Here is a 20,814-nt window from a genome sequence, read left to right as displayed (position 1 = left end):
TGACAGAAAGAAATACTAAGGTTATTCGTTTTTTACACATTAACTCCATTAACATTAAGCAGGTAAGGACCTGCTACAGTTTGTGCTTGTATGTATCTGTATGCATATGACTTCAGTAAGTTTCTGTGAGTTAAATACATTTGTCCTTGGAGGCCTACAGCACTGCTGCTTAGCTTTAAATGATTAAATGATCTTTTGAAACACAACATTGGATCAGGATAACAGATTTAAATGGTTTTACTTTTTCCTAGATCAGTAACTCAGTTATAGGGCAAGTCAAGACAAGTTGAGAATTACTTATTCCCTGTGTCATGCTCAAATTTGCATGGTGAATGACATAATATAGTCAAAAAATGTGTGTGTTAGGTGTCCTCATAGTTGTTCTGCAAATCCATTCAAATAATACATAAAAGCGTCTTCAGCTTTTTCAGAAATACGAAGCTCTTCTATGAAAGAATTTCATTTAGAGTAATAGCTAAAGTGAAGTACAGTAAAATGAAGGTGCACAGGCCTATACCATTGGCCTGTCCATCAAGTAAAGCAAAATTTGTTCACCTGTGATTTTTAACTGTGGGGGACACTTACTGACTCATTGGTTAGAGAGAGAGGGAGTGAGGGATGGAGAGAGTTCTGTTCTGCAGATACTAACAGGAGGTCCAAACCTCTAGTCTTGCGTATGTTAATAAGGATAGGCCATAACTTGCAGTAAAATACAAATTATGAATCTATATGTAATTCCATATCCCTAGAAATGACATGAGARTGCTTTTTATTTCTTACAGATGAATTTCCTCTAAAATTCAGAAAAGACTGCACTCTGTTAGGATCTAAAACAAGTAGAAATTCTTATTAATACATGGTTGAATGCATTGCAGAACAAAACATAATCACAGAGTACAYCATGTATAATCAAATTAGAAAGGACCTTGTTCTCCAATCTGCTCACCCATCTATGCTGGAATAATTGCCTCTTTAGAATGAAATGTTAATAATGGCTCTTTAGACTTTGAATGCAACTAAAAAGCTATGTAACCATTCAGTTAAAACATTCTATTAATCCAGCTAGTTAGAACAACTTAAAAATATTGAAGTCTACAGATTTATGTTGCAAGGATCACCTAAACCGTGTGCGATGGTATCATCACAGCAAGTTAGCAATGGTTTCAGTGCTTCCAATTTTAGTCAGAATGAGGAAAAATAAAGCTAATACAAACAGTTCTTGGCTATTGAGAAGTGAGCAAAACTTCATTAAAAATTACGGTGAATGTTAATGAAAAAGGCACAAAAAGTTTCCCAACAATTGGAAAAGGTTGAAAAAGCTAATGGAACAAAGTTACTAAATTTGAAATTGTCTCAAAATAGTGAAGACATTGACCACTTCAGTCTTCCTCCTTTCTTCGGTGTCCTAAAAAGACTGTTTGATGGAAATTAGGTGGAGATAGCTTTCTGGAATAAGTTTTGCTGTCCCTGCTATTTCTACGCAGGTTGCCTTCCAGAAACTACTCATGTGGCCTTCCTGAACTCTCTGCTCATCTTACAGCTTTCTGTTCACTTCTTGCCTTATGTTTAAAGTCTCATCCAGCCATCAAGGAAAGCATCTTTTGCAACACAGCCATAACAATAAAAACGGTGCGTAGCACAAAACAATGACAGATGTTAATCAGTATTCTGGTGGCTGCAGAGAGAATGTGCGGYACACATGTTTTTCCAGTGGTGAAACTACAGATAAAAGCTATGGTACCTCTGCTCTTCAAACTTTTGGAAAACCATGTGAAAGTGATGGTTTAGCATTCAAAAAGAAAATGGCAAAAAGAACTACCCTAATTCAAACTATTCATAAAAACAAAAGTAAATCTGGGATATTAAAAGATATTTTTCAAATAGTAAACTACAGATGTTTCTGTCTTGTTTCCTGTGCCCTCTCACACTACAGTGTGTCATGTGCAGTTATTTTGGATTAGCTGGGCAGTACTTCAGTAGCAAGTCTCCCAGGTTCTGTGGATTTCTGTCAGTAATGAATGAAATTTCCCTTTCAGACTGATGTTGAACTAATGTTCTGAAATGTGCATGGAGATCAGGAATCTATTTTTACCCTCTTCTAAGCATTTGAACAGCTTCTAACATTATTCAGAGTTAAATAGATAAATTAAAAAAAAACTTGTATGGGAATTGCAGTTTTAATTAGGTGGATTATTCAGTAAAGACAGCCTTTAATAGAACATAATCGTGTCATTAGTGCTGTACAGTTTATATAAAAATAAGYTATTACTAGAATTATTAGGGTTTGACTTAACTTTTTACTAAATCAGTGGCCAGAATGGATATCTGTTTTCAGTCATTTGTCCCATGACTTGTCCCCTGTCATAGTATCTTTTATTTATTCTCTTAGCAAACAGTTTAGTTTTAAATAAATTTCTGTTGATATAAATAAAACAAAGTTTGAGAAGTAGCTACTTTTAATATATATGCTCTGATTTTTAATTTRATTTAGTAGTTCTTAAAAATTTAAATAGATCTGTTTGTCAGCATGGTATTTAGGTGATTGCCTAGCTACAGCTGTATTCTTTGAGCTTTCAAAGACATAAAAAGMCATAAAAAATTAAAGCCTTACTAGGTTCTTACACCATCTTAGATAATTAATTTTAGCAGATTTTTAATATTTATGATTCACCTAAGCTCCATCAGAATCGGCATGAAAAGATGTGGCACTGTCTTCATTACCGTGAGAGAATCATTGTTCTTGTAATTTTCCAGCTAGCTTGCAATGTCTGTTCTGAAACAAAGCACACACAACTGCCTGAGGCCTCTTCCAGAGATCTGAATTTGTCTTTTGTCTTAAGTTTTCCAAAATAAATTGAATGAAAGCTCAATGTTCACTGACATTACATGCGTAAATAGTACATGGTGTTACAGGCTACAGAGCTGAGAAAGTGGTAGCAAAACAAGGACCCATTTCTGAATTCATTTTTCAGAACATCGCAGATTGTCCTCAGACTTATGTAAAAGTTGTTTCGTTACTTCCTTGTAACGTTCTGTGTTTTTTAAATGTTGCAGCTATGTTTACCACAACAGCAGGAAAACTATAATTTGCATTTGTAGTTCTGTGTAATTTGAACCGCCTGAAGTAAAAAATTTGAAAGCATTCTTCAAGAGCAGTCGTTGTAGGTAGGTTATACAGCTTCATCCAGGAAAGAAACTGCATTGGRATGACTTTTCAGGAAATATGCAAAAGCCTTTTTAACATCGTTGTCCATCACACCTCCACGCTGAAATAGAGCCTTTCTTGCCTTGCCAGTAATTTGAATACAGCTAGGAGTTTAACACTCCTTTAGCACTCGGCTTAGCTGTCTAGCAAGCATCTTCTACATATACAACAAGATCAGCAATGATGACTACAGTTTCCCAGGGCAGCTCGTATTCTTCCAGAAACCTGATTAGCAAAAGGCCCCAGAGGTGAGCCATGCACTGCATTGGCAACTCCAGTTTTGGAAGCATAGCCTCTCTCAAAAAAGTACAGAATACAAATATATTAACTGTGGAAGCTCTTGCAAGTCTGTGATTTATTAACAACAGGAGAAAGAGATGGCTGAATGCTGTACTATTTTTGACAATAGTCACTCAGATCCAGGAAAACTTCATGACAACTGAGTGACACAGATGTGCACTCAGTTAGAAAGCAAAGAGATAGCTTGGCTTGTAACCAGAACTAAATGGCAACTTAGCCAAAAGATTTGGCCTAAATATCATTTTGTCATGAGTTATCTTTGCCCTTCTTCTTTCTTAGTGTGGTCATTATTCTTGTTATATTTCATATTCGTTATGTTACTTGTTATTTAATCTGTTTAATACCGTAACTCATGTTGTTCAGACTTGTTGTAGTATTTTCTAGTGACTTCTTTTTATAAACCATTTTCACAAAATATTTTTGAGCACTTCTCAATACTGTTATTAAGTTGTCTCTGGTTGACYGACCCTAACAGCATGTGCTGCACATTTCAAGATATGCATGACTATACCATCAAAAGCATTTGTAAGTCACTAAGGAAAAAATTAAAGCACATAGTTATGCATTGAAATATCAAGTTTTTATTAATATTTTAGTGAGGAATATTATTTTTAAAAAGATACTTTATAAATTTTATCACCAGTAACAAAAATATTCCCAGGCCTTGTTACTAATACCTACAAAAATAAACATACTGATTTGGTTTTGTAGCAAATACAGTGTGAATAGTTATTACTGCAGTAGTGCTCCTGAGGAATAATTACGTCTACAGACTCGTACAGTAAAAGGAAAAGTCTCTTACTGCATAGAGGTCTCTGGCCTGTCTCTTGTTAGTAATGCTACTTTTTACTCAAAACTGATGAATTGTAGAAGCATTGGACAATTCAGAGCCAGTGTACTATGTTCTTCCTGGCAAATCCRTTTGAGTCATGGCCTGAATAATCTTGCAAATTAATTGATTCTGAATTTTCATTTGAAATGTTTTGTACTTCCAATGAATCATTGTGTTCTAGCAAAATAAATACATAAAATAATGTTGTTAATTGTGTAAGTAAATAGTAAGTGTTGATCTACTGATACCTGAGTACTAAGTCCTTAAGTAAGTAAGAAGAAAGTAACATTTTTCAGACGTTGCTGCTGTTTTGGATCTAGTCATAGCTTACCTAAAATTTGCTAAAGGCTAATTGTGCATTTTGTGAGAATAAAATATTCTCTGTATGTTTCAGTCATACACTGAATGCTTCCCAGGCAGCATTTTATGTTAATTTCATTTCATTTCTAAAATAAGACTCCAGTTTTCAGAAGGAATTATTTTATATTTCTGTCTCTTGAATCTGGAAGACTTCCATGTAATCAAATATATTTATACCAGGAAAATATTAATTCATTTATTTTAAAGAAAGCTGAGGTTAWTCTCACTTTAATAGAAATAATATGTAGATCACAATACGGATCACTGGCTACATTTGCACCTAGAGACAGGGTTTTTTGCCTCTTGACAACAGAGGACACCTTGGAGAGCTCTATCCTTAATTTATGCTCTTCAGTTAGGTACATAAAAGGAAGGGGCTGTGAATCTAGGTCAGAGAGAAGAGCTCAGTTAAGCGTAGTGGCCTGTTTCTAATATGGCTTTCAGGAGAGGGAGTATTTCAGCTGCAGGATGTTTAGAACAATCGTGGTACTTGCGAGATGTAAGATTAAAAGCAGTGTTTTCATACTTGCTGTTTTTAAAGTTGGAAACAACAGTATATAATTAATCACAGTTTTTTCTGATTTAAATGTCTCCTGGGAATAGACTTTAAGAGGACATTCGAATCAAATTCATGGGGTTTTTAGTCTTTGAAATTTAACACAGATTGATTGTGCACAAATTGAAAAATAGCACAAACCTCAGCACTGATGTAATAACATTACTTTTCAGTGGAAATAATTCCAGAAAGTTTTGAGTGGTGTTGAAATATCTTCAAAGTTCTGTAGAGAAATTTCTAGTTTGGAATTGCTCGGTCATCTATATGTGGTGCTGCAACTCTTTACAAAAACTAGAATTGAACAGCATTATTTAATGTACTTGGATAAGTAGAAATAGGAAGGGCCTCAATTTATTAATACCACTGAGGTCAAGTCCAGCCTGGACATTCATATGGCAGTAGGATGTACTGTTAGCAATAAAAATTGATGGACAATGAAATAATGAAGGGAAGATGAACATTAATGTTAATGTTTATTAAGACTGAAGAAAGAAGAAAGTTCCTCACTACACTGGCGGTTCCAGGCCATTTAGACAGTRACTAGGGAAAAAGCTGTATCAGTGGTGGTAAGGTTTCCTCAGCTAATTCTAGTCCACATGATTCTTCCCACTGTATGTCTTGCCAAAAGGAATGAGCAGAGTAAATCTTCAGTGGTTCCATACCCTGTGAGTGGCTTTTGATAAGAAAAAAATAATTCTGTGGTTAAGTCCAAGGTGAAAATGAATGGTTAAAATTACCTATGTTCTTGTGGCTAGGACTGCCAGTAGTCTGATTTGAGATTTTTATTTTCTGATTACCTGATAGAATTCTTGATAAATCTGAAAAGTAACATTGTTTTCTAAATTTCACRTCAAAATAAGGTGCATTTTATATTGATCTTAACTAACCTAAGCATCTGGCATAGAACAACAAAAGCAGCAGAAGTGAAAACAATTAAATAGAGAAAATTTGATGTTCATCAAGGGGAGAAAATTCATAGCATACAGCTATTCTTTTTTTCAAATGCAGTGAAWTTCTTTTTCTTCGAATTATTACAGTAGTAGCTGGACTTGGCACTAAAACAGGAAGAATTGCAAAGAAATTAGATTACTCTCATTATTCTGGTGTTCTGATGCCATTGACCTGTCTCATTTTTCCGTAATAAGAAACAGTTTAAAATTTGATAGCTCTGAGTTCATGCTGTTTGGTTCTTAAGAATACTTCAGATCTCAGAGTRGAGGAAAGAGGGGGAAAAGGAGGTAAAAATGACAAGGCGGTGTCACCAATTCAATTGAATCTTAAATTCCAAAAAGCTTTTCAAAATCAAATGAAATATGGGGGGAGGGGAATTAGCATAAGAATCACCAGGAATAAAATTAAAGAGAAAGAATAAAGTAATTGCTTTTCACTAAAGTTTAAAGCAAAGCAATAGCAGAGAAAATATTGCAGCTTAGAAAATGATTTGCCATTGCAGTGATTCATTTCTGGCCTGTAATAGGTTTTTTTTCCCTGCTTTGCAGTAATGCATTCATTATATGCCCAATTTAGAGCAAAGTTAGCCACAGATTTCTGTATAAATACACAATAGGGTCACTTCTTAGCTCCTCTTAAGGRTTACATCCGCATGACAACCCAGAGGATACCAATGTAGCACAACAATAAAATGTATATGGTAGTGGTCTAAAAGCGTCTTATTAGCCAAAAATATATAGTAAAATGACAATAGTTCCTTGCAAAATAGATTAGACCAGCTCTGGACTTTTTGGAGTCGGTAGTAGAACCTTCATTGTTTTGAATGAGTTTGTTGTCAGATGCAGATGTTTTTCAAATGCATGCCCTATCTAATGGTGAAGAGAAAATACTGACTGTATTAAGCTGATTGAGGTCTTTGTGTTTTGATACATGTCATATGCAGTCACTCCATACATGTCCAAGTCCACTCAGCTTTCTTGTAGGAATAATTCATAAGACCATTCTGATCTACTCACACTTTTAAACATTCTTTGGGTAATGCATAAGATGATGGAAAACTTTATGCATTTAAGTCAATAAACAGGCATCACAGGCAGATGGGTTTGGCAGTAGATAATCCAGACAGCAGTTTTAGTTCTTACCCTTTTAGTGGTTACTATTAGTAACATTAGTTTTCAGAAAAGGAAAGAGAACATAGCTTATAAACCATTTTTCCAAAGGTACAACCTGAAGAAGGATCACATTTAACTAGCATAGTTACCTAACTTTCTCATTCCTAAACTTCAGGTATTTGTTGAATTTTCTGTGGTGAATGCTTATAGTCCATGGATGTGGTTTTGACATCCTTCAAAAAGTGAGGCCTTGGCAGGAACTACTTCAAGTGTTTTTAAAGGCATCTGCCTTATTCTGTTGACTATGTATGAAACTTTCATATTTATTTTCATTGCACTGATCTTTAGGCACCTTAAAATTTAGGTGAAAACTGTGTACGTTCATAACTATATCCAAAACACCAGCTTTCTTAGCAGCTTTTGTCAGATGAGTCGGTTATGATAAGTCACTTCCAGGAATTTTTTAAAGAAACATCTAAAATGAAACTTGACTTTCAGCAAGCTTTTAAAGTAACTGTTTTTATACAGGCAAAGAATTACATTTTTTTTTGTATATACTAGCCTGTAAATTTGAGCAAAGCAGATGTATTTTTGAAGATGTAAAAAAAAAAATAAATTAAAAATAAAATAAATGCATATCAAGTATTTCACTCAAAATAATAATGCAAGGAAAATTTAGATTTTGTCACTCCTAACATATCGTTATTTAGTGCCCTTAAGTGTTTACTTATACCACTGACATGTCCTAAGGATTGTATATTGAGGTGATAATGTGAGGAAGTAATCTATCTGTCTTGGGAAGTCATTGTCAAAATTAAACACAAATATTTTGACCTCTGGAATAAAGTAGTGGTGAAAATGTAACACTACTGAAGTCAATGGCAGAATTGTCACTGAGTTCAGCAGAATCAGAATTTCATCCCAGGACATCTTATTTTAATTTCTTTACATATTCATTTTCTATCCTAAAATGATACATTAAAAGATACATTTAGTTATTCTGATGAGCTGGCCAAGAGAGCAGACCATCTGGTCTCTGAAAAATATTATGACTACTGGAAACTTGTTTAAGAAATACGAGTTGCCAGAGGGATCTTTTAATTTCAGAAAAAACAAACGGGTTAAGAGCTTTCTTTCGAAACCTGTWTTATTTCTGTACAGTGCAACAGCTGGAAGTGGTGTTCACTCTACTAAGGAGGAGGATAGAGTCATGTTTTGGTAAATCTACCAGTTGAAATTTACAGCTTCATCAAGAACATATTCTAACTTGTAGTATCATTTCTTTAGAGTTTACATTTTGGTATATTGTTTCCTCTCTGCACAACTTGCCAGGTTTCAGAGCCCTGCTCACCACTAGTTTGCAACGGATGGAGTTTGAAAAGTAAAATGACTTTCTAAAAATAGACTGCAGATCCATAGCAAATAAATGCAGTCAGCTGTGTGCACGATGACCTATCTGTGGCCAAGTACACCTTTGTAGAGAGGTACTAGCTCTTAATTAGTTGTTTATGAATATCTGCTGTCAGTTCACAAAGTCTTTTTGCAGCACCTTGGCTAGAGAATGTAATTCTTCTAATCTCATTTGTTGAAATAGAAAACAGAGGTGCTATTAACTCTATCAATTGTGCAAAAACTATTGAATCATCTGCAGTCATGTGAGTTTCCTGACTGTAGGCTTCAGGTATAAAATGAAATCAGATAACTGGAACACAAAGGACAGTGGTGTAGTGTCCAAGTTTGAGTCTTCCATTACTTCTACTTCAGTTGTAATTCGTATCTATTAAAGACAATAATTCAGTTTTTCTCAGTATTCTGCAAGTTCATGTAAATCAAAAATGTATTGCCCATAGTTCAAAGCTGTTAAAAGTGCCAGATCTTAACTGTTCATATTCTTCTCAGCAGTGGGCAAGAAGTTACATTCTGTTGGGTAGACCATGRCAAGAAGAAAGGCAATACAGTTTTGGACTGTATGCCTAGATTCAAGACAAATTAAGAAATGGTAATAATAATATTTTGTTGTATAGCTCTGGAGTAAGTAAATAAACAGAGAAAGAACCAAAAAATAAYCAGGGAAACAAACACAAATAATTATGCTGCCTCCTAACAGGTGATGGTGTTGAGTGTATTATTATAAGCATCATATATTTGAGACATGTAGAGATGTTAAAATTAATTTGAAAGTTTAAGCTATAGAAGTTTAGAGTATAATAGCAGAGTGAGATTAAGAGATGCAAAAATAGGCTAACCTTTGGAAATAAACTAAAACACTTAAAAATGTATTACAGCAACAAAAAGGAAAAATTCATGAGGCATTGGATGAGCTAGTAAATACTGCAAATCTTTAATTTTTATGCTTATAAAATGGTAGAATGGAGAAAAACTGGACAGCACCTTAGYGGGCATTTGAGAGAGCATTCAAAAATGAACTGAATTCTCTGGAACTGAGCTTGATGAAATAGGTAGAATATATTGGAGCTGAACAAGTGACATTCACTCCCCGGTTACAGAGCATGCTTCGGTGGCTACAAATGTCATCCAGGAGTCCAAATTACAAAGGACTCCTGTTACTATAGGCATCCAAATTAGTGAAACAAAAGGACGTAGGTGAAAACCAGAATGCAAACAGCCTTCACCATGGAAGTCATTAAAACAGTTCTTCCAGGCTTTCATGCTGCAGCTTGGCTGAGTTGTCAGACCCCTAGAGGACCGTCAGGCATCCCTGTTTGTCACTAGCTTCAGTGCATTTAGGTTCAAATGATAGCATGGGTTAGAAGGACTTAGCTGCTGTGGTTTCATCACTAGTGATCTGCGGGGGAACGTGAACTCTTTCTCGTTTCATTTCTCCRTTCCTAAACTGAGGATAAGAGTAATCTTTCATTTCCTTTATAAATGTACTGTGGGAAGCAACTGAGCAGTATAGAAGAAAAATCTTGTTGTACTTCATTATACAACAAACTAGTTGTACTTTGCAACTAAGAAGTGAATCTGTAGTATATGTTTTATATTATTCTTGTATTTCCTGACTTACTTAGAATGTAGATTTACAATGCAGGGTAAGTATCTCATTTCTTCATCATTTTAGTAAAACAAAAGTAACTGATATTAACCAAAAGACACTATTGCCTGTGCTGCCAATAATGTAGTTGATTACTTTTCTTAGTCTTAGTTTATAGCTGGAAAATGCTATGTTGGGGGGGAGTATTATTTTATTTTATTTTATTTTATTTTATTTTATTTTATTTTATTTTATTTTATTTTATAGTATTGATCTTTACTGATGCTTTCCTCCAGTGTATCTTTGAATTTGAATGAGCAGACAGTTTACAGAGGAAGAGGAGGAATGTATATAAATGACAGAGAGGACAGGAATTGTAGGGATCTGTGGCCTTTAAATTCCATCATAGCAATTTCATTTCTAATCAGAGACTCTTTATTATCTGGCATCACCTGTCATCCTGATGAGAACAATAAAGTGTGGTACAGAGCAGGGTACATCTGTACTTTATTTAGACTAAAAATAGCATCTTTTCAGTTCAGTGATTTTTAAGTCTTTCATTTTTCTTTGACAACTTAATATTGTTTTCCTTTTTAGCTTTAGAAATAGTTCATAAATTACACATATACAATTTCTGCCAGGGAACATGATTTTTAAAAACATTTAATGATGCATTTTTTATAGAGGGATGGCATATTTTCTAAATGCTTTGTTTGTACAATAGACATTAATCAAAAATGTCGATATGTAACAGTCAGTAGATGAAAACTAGAAATCACCTGTTTTATGAAGAGGGAGCTGTTTATTATAATATAAACTAGGCATATTTTAGCAAAATTCTGTACGCTCATTCTCAGGGCTGCAGCACTGACTAATGGACTAAATGCTGCGAAACTCAGCTGGAAACCCTGGATTTTCATACTCTGTTACAAAGTTGATGGATTGGGAAGATATGGCTGACCTTTTAGAAAAAAACATTATTTTACATTTTTCTCAGAAGTATATGCAGTAATGTCATATTGCCATTGAAATCCTTATATAAATGATACAGAGAAATCATGCTCATGGCGTCTGTGGGAGAAGATACATAAACGTGTTTTCTTCTTGTTTATTTCTTTGTTAGCACTTGTATCTTTTGACACCWTGTGAGGATGTGTTCTTCCATGTAGAAAGAACAAAATGCATAGTATTTTAGATTTTTAATGAACAAATTGTTTTTTCTCTAACTTCAAACATGATTTGGATGTGGGAGTAGGAAAAGTGTTGTATAGGAAGAGTACAAAATGATGAAAGCAGCATTAGAATAGGAAGAGGCCCAAGCTGAGCTACATGGAATAGAAATACATTATCCACAGAAGGGTACTTTTTCACCATTCATTCTTGAATGGCATCCTGATGAGAAAAAAAAAGGTATCTGAATAAAACCAATGTTTTCTGTATCTTAAGGCTGTCTAAAACATTATTGCTAGGATTCCTGTGTGTAAAGATTGAAATAAATATCAAACTAATGAAGCTAAATCTACTCYTGGGATGCAGAGCAATCTTCTTGATCAAGAAGGACACTGTAAAGGGCAATGACATTATCTGGTGGTTAGAATCAATTGTGAAGAGCAGTTATTGCCACATGTCCYGTGAGGAGATGAGTCTTCTCTTTTGCCCAGTAGTATATCACTGCTTTCAGGCTGAAGAGCTCTTCTTTAATGAAAGAGTGAAAATAGATAGAAAATTATAACTCTAAGGGACAAGACTTTGGATTCAGTTTTGATTTAATCCAATAAATGCATACAGATTCTGTCCTTGACTGCAAAGAGAGATTATGGCATTGCCACATAAATTTTTCATGGAAAATAAGATTGAGTCATATTTGTCTACAGATAGGAAGACCTTACCTGCTGTTTCAGCTTGCTGTGGCATTTGATCACTGAGAGGTCATTCATTTAAAGTCACGTGATGCAACCTGGAATATACCAGTTTAAAAAGACTTTAACATCTATATATATATTTTTTGGGAACATCTTGAGAACAGCAAAACGATCAGATCAAAGGTGCATCTCATCCAGCACCCTCTTCCTCTGRTCATCAGCAGATGCTCAAGGAAAAGGTAAGAAAAAGGTGAAAGTATACCTTCCCTCTAATAGTCACAGAAATGCACGGTAGTTGGGGTAGGAAGGGATCTTTTGGAGATCATCTGGTCCAACCCATATCTCAAGTAGTATCAGCTAGAGCAGGTTGCCTGGGACTGTGTCCAGTTGGGTTTTGACTGTCTCTAAGAACAGAAACTTGACAACCAACCTGGGCAATGTTCAACCATCCTCACAGTGAAGAAATGTTTTCTGATGTCCAGATGAAATTTCCTGCATTTCCATTTGTGCCTATTGCTTCTCGTCCTGGCAGAACCAAGAAGAGTCTAGCTCCATCTTCTTTACAGCCTCCCATCAGATRCTTATAAACATTGATAAGATCCTCCTGAGCTTTCTCTTCTCCCGACTAAACAATCCTAGCTCTCTCAGCCTCTCATTGTATGGCAGATGCTCCAGTTCCCTAGTCATCTTAATCATCTATGTGGCCCTCTGCACAYAGATAACTGTAAGAATTTTGTAAGTTCTGCTGAATCTTTTAAGGAGGGCAAGCCTAAGAAACTGGCATAGATTTCTTAAAAACACATGCCTGCACTGACATTCTATTCTTGTGCAAGTAGGAGGGATGATGATTTTGTTCTACCAAAAAGCCAAGTACAAAATCCTAGAGATGAGTATCAGAGGATGTTTATATTTCTCCAAATCAGCCTTTGAAAGAGCCATTTCATGTGGTCATCAAAATATATGTACCTTGCTGTCATCTAAATCAATGCAGCAAGTAAGTCACAAAGATCATAAATACTTGAGCTGAAAGCTTAAATCTCAAATGCCTACTAGAATGTGTTTCCAGCAAAATGAGGATGTGAGGAGTAAACTGGCATAATTCCATGTAATGTTTTTTTCTGCTATAGAAAAGTTGCTATGGATAAATAGCTCAATAATAAAATTGGGAATGGAATGCAAAATTTAACATCCAGAACAAAAAAGCTTATTCAGAAAGTGTTCATCAAACAACTTTATATTTCAGGTCAAATAAAATTAATGATAATAGAACAGTTTTCACAGGATGGCAAATGCTTTAACTCATCTGTAGCTATAAAACTTGTTTCCGAGCACCATGAAGAGCCTTGAACAGCAGCACTTTTCCCCGAGCCTGCTCCATCATTTTTCCATTTTGTATATCAGTCAGATGAGTTAGTGCTACTGATAATCAGGTGCAGTCTGTACATTCTCATCATCCTGTCTGGCAAACATATAATTTTGGTTGGTTGGCAAGTCATGCTTTAATACAAAGCACTAGCATATTTGACTGAAAGAAATGTTATGCGAAATCAGTTTTCAGAGTCACAGATGTATGCTAGAAGAAGTTGCTACTGCCAGGTAGGAGTGTCAGATAGTCATGCTTCCCCATCAGGTAGAAAATATTTTCACAAGTAGCCTGAATAGAGAACATGATTTAATCAAAAATTAAATGCTTTCTGCACACTTTCTAAGTTGTAATAAATGTAGGTAAAGAAATAAATGTAGTTAAAGAAATCTCAAGAATGCATTTTTCAGTCTTTTTTAAAGGTGGCCAAGAGAAGCAATAGCTGATTTTTATTTATAGCAGACAGAAAAGATATGAGACCTACAGCAGAAAGTATCAGGCAACAAGCTTTTTATAGCTCCAAAACCAATATACAGTATAAACTGCATATTGCCTAGGCAGCATATATTGTTCCTTCATATTCTGATTTTGATCAACATWGGTGCACTAATTTTAAATAGCCGTGCGTGTAAGGAGTTACTTAGAGGTCATTGATGAGGAGGGGGATTTAATGCATGAATACACTGACATGTTTCATTCCTACTTTAGTAATCTTTTTCTTTAGTTACCTTTTTATAAAGAAGAAATATCACCTTCAAAAGATGCATCCTGTGTTCCAACAACACTACTATGTAGTAAACTTTCCAAGATGTTGAACCGTTGTTTGATTACACCATTAAAATGAGGGGGAAAAAACAAACTAACTCTCTGAAAATCCTCCAAAAATGAAGCAACTCTTAGTTCATTTGGCATTGCTAAGCTGCTTAAAATAATAAAAATGCTAAAAAATAATAAAATGAAAAATGGGAAACAGTTCCTGAAAATTAAAAAAAAAATCACTTTCACTAATTTTGTTTTTTTTAAAAAAAAAATGGCAGCTATACATTGCTTGCTATTATCTGGGATACATGATTAGATGTTGTCATATATATATAAGATCAATTTCAGTGCCTGTATTAATATGTAGTTTGTATTTTTTCAAAACACTAATTCAATGAATGACGTGTGAAGGCAAAATGAAGTTTCCAGTATTGCATTATATGGTTGTAGTAGTTATCAGCAGGAATTAGAGAACTCTGAGCTATGAATTGTTTTGTCTGATTGTGGTATGTCAAGAGGAAATGTTTTTAATCAAAATAGAAGTTTTCCAAAGCTAAATAATCATACATATTTTAAGCATGCTGTACTAGTAGGAGTTTGGTGCCTGGGAAGGGCAGAGAAGGCAGTGGGTAGGAGTAGAACTGAAAGGTAGTTTGCATAGGAGGAAATTGTTTGGCAGAGATACAGGCACATATGTTTTTATTTCCCAAYTAAGACCCATAAAAAGCAGTGAAACAAAAAGGGCTATTAAGATACTTCTTTAAAATTGTTCTCTATGTCCTTAATGATTTAATGGAAAGCTTTATTCTGTAGCTTATTCTGTATTAGAAATGCAATTTCTATGGGCTTCTACAAGATGACTGGTAAGACTTCTGAAAACTTATGAATCACGCTGAGCAGCAAGAAAAGAAAAATTTTATTGCTTTTGATTCTATTTTGAACTTAGTATCCCCAACACTGATGTAATCTGTGATAAGTTTGGATACAAAGTTTTCACACGCTGCAATTTAAATTTCTACCTCTAAAAATGAACTTGCAGCAGTTCAGTTTACAAGCATTAAAGATGTGGGTACACAAATACGTTTGAAGGCATACATGGATGGCTTGGCATATTGGTAAACCTCTGTGGTAGAGAAGAAAGCAAAGGTTGCTTTGTAATCRGATGATAGTCTGTGAATGTTGACTGGCTTGCATAAAAATCTAGCAATACAGAGAAAGAGCACAGCAATRGTAATTTGATTGTGTAAAAAAGCATCTGATGTCTGGTATACTCTATCTCCTGATAGTTCGTATTAAGCGGTTCGTGAAACACTTTTTAAAAATTCACGTGGAGCTTTATAGATCAATCTATAGACAGCGATTATTCTTAGTAGCAGACTTAATTTTATACCAGTACACTCCCCTTTGATCGTGCCAGCAGCTAAAAGCTTTGGTGCTGGCTGGCTGCCATTTGRGTAGGCTGCACTGAACTTTTAACTGTCTGAAAGAGTAAAGCTGCTCCTTAGAAAAAGAAACCAGAATTGAATTTTAAAATATTAGTTTGAGCTGCTGGAAAAAGGGTTGTGAAAGCCTAGAGCAATAATGGCTACAATATGACTTAGTTTGACTTAGAATGACTTAGTTGTGTTGCATTTAAAAGAAATCTATTATATGAAACCAGTAAAAATCTTTAAAGCAAAATAGTAATAATGTCATATTTAAAAAATGCACAAAGAATGCTCTTTTCCTAACTTACTTATTCRGCAGTAAAATGAAGTGTAGGAAATGATTTGTGCTCTCTGTATGAACATTTTTTTGTTTCTGAACATGAATTTCTTATAAAATTCTATTATATTTTATGGAATGAAAAACTAGAATTTTGTCTTCAAAATAGCATGTTGGCAGAGATGGAAAAAACACATGGATATTGGCAYCAATGTCAACTCTTTCCAGACTGTTTTCTAATAAACATTCTAAGCATCCCTGATTCCACTAAATCTATTCAAAAAAATTGGTGAAGTATGAAGTATCTCTGAATATCAAAAACATTGGATATTTTTATCACAGATTTTTGAGGTTAATTCTCTTACACATCAGAACTTTTAGAATTATATTTTTAAATCAGTGTCAACTATAATTGCTTGCATACAAGCAAGCAATATGTGAAAAATTCATAAATATCTATAACAGTGCTTCCTTTTAGAAATGGAATCTCCTTTTGTATGTCTAGATTTGCTGTAGCACAGATGGGAAGAGGTAGGCTCTCCAGAACAGGACACAAAATAAGCAGTGTGCTGAAGGAGGCTGTGCTGTTGACAAGCATACTTCTCATCATCCYGAGCTAACCAAGCAGGAGATGCTGATGTCAGGAGCAATCTTAAATTCTGAATTACTCAGATTTCAGCATTTGCAAATGATGGATTCTTGCACAACAAGTGGAATGTTTAATAATGAAGGGAAAGGTTTGTCATCCAAGTCAATCCAGATAAATGGGGAAAACAAGTTCATTAATTATTTCCCTRTTGGTAAGATTGTGCAACTAAGAATGAGGCTGTATATCTCCTTTGCAGGACAGGTCTTGAAATGCCGTGTATTTGTAGAGGATTTATGAGTTAAAATAGATCTCACTTTCCCAGAGGTGGCTAAGAGGTAGCTAAAAACATTGCCAGTGGACTAGAGAGCCAAATATAATATCATTAGTACAGCTGGAATATTGGAATACCAAATGARCTAGTGGATTTCTTATCCCAAACTCTTCAAAGTAAAAGCCCCTCTTTTTCTGGAAAATATTATGGAACTCCAACACCTTCTGGACTTGATGGAGAAATTTCTGAAAAAGATTCTTTCTGATGTATTACATAGGCCAGACTATGATTATAAGGGTTTTTTATATCCCTAAAATTCCTAAACCTATAATAACATTGTATAGGAGTAGGATGAAAGGATGAGAATTTCAGGTAAATTGGCTGTAGGGTTATAGAACAGAATATGATTATGGTCATCAATATAATATGAAATATTAATCATATACTACAAATTGTGGATCTGCAAGAAAAGTGGACATGTTCCTGTTGCTCACAAGAGAAAAAAYGCAAAGATGTCAACAATTTGCCTTGATAATAGATACACTCTGATACTTCTGTTTTYAGAATGTCAGGTGTTTGTAAAAAAGGCACTTTGCAAGAAGAAACTATTGTGAAGAAATGAGATTTAGATAGCCACTGCACTGAAAATTTAGAAAAAATAAAATTACTTAAGCATGCATGTAAATGGACAGAGAAAGCATTATAGAAAAAATGCACTCATGCTTCAAAAAAGCTGTGTTTTCCTACTGTGAAAATGAACTTTTAGGTCATTCTAGCACTTCAAGAAAAAGGAATGATTGAGTTTAAAGTTGGCTAGTTTAATTCATTCCATCAAATGTTTAACATTAATGGTAGCCCAAAGCTGTTCTTTTGCCTTATATAGGGTAAAGCAGAGGAAGACTTTAAAACAAATGGATTATTTCTTATTATGTTGGCATTATTTGATACCAACAATGAGATATTACTATAGACTCTAATATCACTATCCTAATTAAAATTTGGTGGGGCTGAGGGTTTAATTGCTTCCTCATTATAGTTCAGAAACAATAAGTTGTAACTCTGAACATCTCCCCCAGTGTCAACAGAAGTACTTTGAAATTGCAGGAGATCAAAATCTGCCCCACATTTTCTCACTAAAGCAGATACAGTAGAAAATAAGCTAATTCTGCTTCAGTAGGAATGCATCTTTAAATGCAAATCATGAACTTTGTTCTCCCCYGGTTAAATGAGAAGCAGCTCTATCAAAATCAATAAATAAGTTTCTATTGTATACAAGAAGAAACTCAAACTTGCATTCCCAAGTTCATCTGTTAAAAATAGGTTACTGCAGAGAACATAAAATATATTGAGTCATTTTGTGCTGTTTATAAATCTCACAGCTCACACCTCACAAAATATATTGCTCCTACTAATCAACTGTATTTTTATCTTAAAAGCACATGTTATCATAGTGTAAAGTAGATCTAAATGGTGAAATGCTTTAAAATAATGATCCTATTTAATTGTTCTGATATAATAATAATATTAATCATGAAGAACTCATTTAGTATTAATGTGGTTGTCATAAAATACTTATATAGGTGCTCTAAACTAATTATCTTGACCTTAATTTTGAAAGGTAACTCTGAAGTACTTTGCATAAAAACTTAACTTAGACTGGAGAATGGGCTGAGAGCATAGTTCTTGAGTATGAACCTCAATTTTTCAGCATTTTCTTCTCATCCCTTGACAGTAGCTCTGTTGAATAAATGCAGCACTGATCAGGTGTGCTGATTATGTATCAATAATGGATATTAATGCATTCAGAAGAAATGCACTCTGTGGAATTTCTTTCTGTAAAGCATGAAGGATTTACTCATTGTGAACACACACTGTCTTGTTGTCATCAGTCTTTCAGTAGATACAGATAACAAAAGAAAAGAGTAAATTAGTTTCTGTAATGTCTGATACCATTTGAAGATGTCTGTTATTCTATCAGCAATAATGCTGATGCATCAGCACAAAAAAGTTCAGTAGGAGTCAGAGAGTTTGAAAATATTATTATTAATCTCTTAAAATTTTCTGCAAGTTATTAAATCCCTAATACAAAGAATATTAAGAATGTCTGATGTACAAGCATTGCCCTTCACAGCAAGTTTAAACCTCAAAAAATGACATATTTGATATAGACCCCACATCTCCACAATAGATTTTAATATCAGTGCAAGCCAAACACATTTAACATTTCAGGGATTGTGTTTTTCCTTTGAAAAGCTTGAAATTCCTCACTATTTTTCTAAAAGCTAGTTTTCTGTTTGATAAAAAGGGAAAATACTTGACAAGAGCTAACCAAAACTGAYTTTTAAATTAAAATTTGCGCATAAGTGACCTGTTCATGATAAAGCCCTATTTAACTGACGATTTTGTGTGCCAAAATCCTGTATACCAAACTGCCTAACAGGAATACTGACTGACGTTTAACCTGCAGTTCTTCAGGAGGTGCCAGACCACATCAAGAAGAGAAAGATTGTTCCCTAAAAAAGCAATAGTTTTGTTTGTGCTACATCCAGGACCTGATGCTTTTAATAGGATGCTAAAAATTGCTTCTTTTGCTACATAAGTTCTAAAACATGTGAGTAAAAGATAATGCGTACCGCCTCCTCTCCTCTGTCTTCCCTCGATTACCCTAACACACTTGTTACTCAAGAGGAGTCAGAGAGTTTGAAAATATTATTATTAACCTCTTAAAATAGTCTGCAAGTTATTAAGCCCCTAATGTAATTTTATCTTCAGGTTGACCCTTCATCTGAATAGGCACAGCTATACTACATATACCAACAGTCTTAAAATAGGCATGATTCCCAGGTGCTTCTTTGCAAAGCCTTGAACTCTGTTGCAGCTGATCTTTTATTAAATTCCTCATTCAGCATAAGCAATCAGGGTGAAGGCAAGTCAGTGATGTTGCTGTATGTTCACATTTTGAGAACATCACTTGCAAATGCCACCATTCTAAAGTCACCTACAAAGACTTCTGACTTTATCTGGAATTAAAAAAAATCCCATAAGGGAGGCTACATAGTGTTTGTATTGATTGCTGCTGTTACACAGTTTCAAAACACTTGCAAATTTTTTTACAGTGAAGGATAAAAACACTGTTTACGTTTTATAAACAGGAGACTAAACAGTTTGTTTTCTGGAAATATATACACATCAGTTGTATGCTACTGTGGTAGACCTCATGCATTTTGTAAATCTCATTTTCCAAGGGCCACACACTGGCACTGAATTAAGTAGTAAAAGGCATTTAGATCTACTGACATCTCTGTATACGAATATGATAATTTAAATACAATTGTCTGATCATCAGAATACAATTTGAAAGTGGATATTGCCTTCAGATGTGTGGGAAGACTAATGACCAGACTGATTGTTGAGTTAGCAAAAGGAAGCAGTGTTGTAGCCCAATTTATGGTCAGTAAACAAATAAACAAACTGGTATAGTGTGAGAGCAAAATCAATAGCAAAAGAAAAAGGGGCATAAGTTCTGCATAAGTGATTGAACCAAGTGCTGTGTGTGAAATCAGGCTGCTCTGTTACTGTTGTGATCCTTACCTGCTCTGTAGTATGGCACTGCAGAAAGTGGTGCTCTCAGTGCCTCAGTTGCTCTCTTGCAGCCGTATTCAACTCAATGCCTTATGAATGAATACTACAACATATTTCCAAACAAATGGCTGCTCTATGCTTCACTGATTTAAGGTGGATAATGTATTTTATCTTTTTCATAGATGAGAATGTATATGCTCCTTAAATTGACATTTCTGATRTATTTTCTGAGAATCAATTTCTGTCTCATATAAATAGTTCTTCAGAGGATTTCACAGCTAGAGCTAGCAGGAAGAAAAATGAAAACCTACTATTAGGACAAAAAGACTGTCTATTGGTTACAAAAAAATTAAATGAATTGAGCATATGGCCA

The sequence above is a fragment of the Rhea americana genome, unplaced genomic scaffold (assembly GCF_003343005.1).
Source record: "Rhea americana isolate MKP2758 unplaced genomic scaffold, rheAme1 scaffold_89, whole genome shotgun sequence".
Classification (NCBI taxonomy): domain Eukaryota; kingdom Metazoa; phylum Chordata; class Aves; order Rheiformes; family Rheidae; genus Rhea; species Rhea americana.
This window is presented reverse-complemented; position numbering follows the sequence as displayed.